The sequence below is a fragment of the Vicugna pacos genome, chromosome 5 (genome assembly GCF_048564905.1).
Source record: "Vicugna pacos chromosome 5, VicPac4, whole genome shotgun sequence".
Classification (NCBI taxonomy): Eukaryota; Metazoa; Chordata; class Mammalia; order Artiodactyla; family Camelidae; genus Vicugna; species Vicugna pacos.
This window is the reverse complement of record NC_132991.1, coordinates 79,462,497-79,463,264: the sequence shown is the minus strand read 5'-3', so window position 1 is coordinate 79,463,264 and position 768 is coordinate 79,462,497.

The following is a 768-nucleotide window of genomic DNA, read 5'->3' as shown; positions in this document are numbered from 1 at the left end:
TTTAGCACTCTCTCCTGCTTCCACCCCCACTGTCCAAGCAAACACAAACACTGCCTCCCCCATTCTCCCAGGACATGAATACCACACTTTTTTGTTAAATCAACATTCAGTGTTTAAGTTAAAATGACTACATAAAAAAGTAACTCACAGTTGGGTAAAATGTTTACATTTCCCTTTTTTGTACAAATTTTGTTTTCCCTGGAATTAATGATAGTAATTTTTCCATGTACTTTTCATTACATCAGTACCATATGCCAAGGTAATAAACATCAGATAATCTGTGTCTATATTCTTCTTTCCTGGAGACCGTTCTCCTTGAGCCCTTCATATCCCTGCTCCAATCTGAACGGTTATTCTTCAGGCCTGCTCCTTTTTTTTCTAAATTGCTTTAACTACATTTACAGATAAATTTTAGAATCTGATTGCTAATTTCTACAAAACATTTTGCTGGAATTTTGATCTGGATTATGTTGAATCTATAAGTCAATTTGGAGAAAATGAACATCTTAACAATATTGAGTCTTCCAATCCGTGAGCATGGCATCATTCTCCAATTATTTAGACCTTTTCTAATTTGTCTTGACAATGTTTCACAGTTTTTAGTACATAGATTTTGTACACATTTTGTTAAATTTATCCCTCAGTGTTTTATGGTTATTCAAATGTTATTATAAATGGTATTTAATTTTTAAAAGTTTTTTCTTTCTAGTATGTAGAAATGTAACTGAGTTATGTATATTGATCTTGTATTCTGGTATCTTAGTAAAT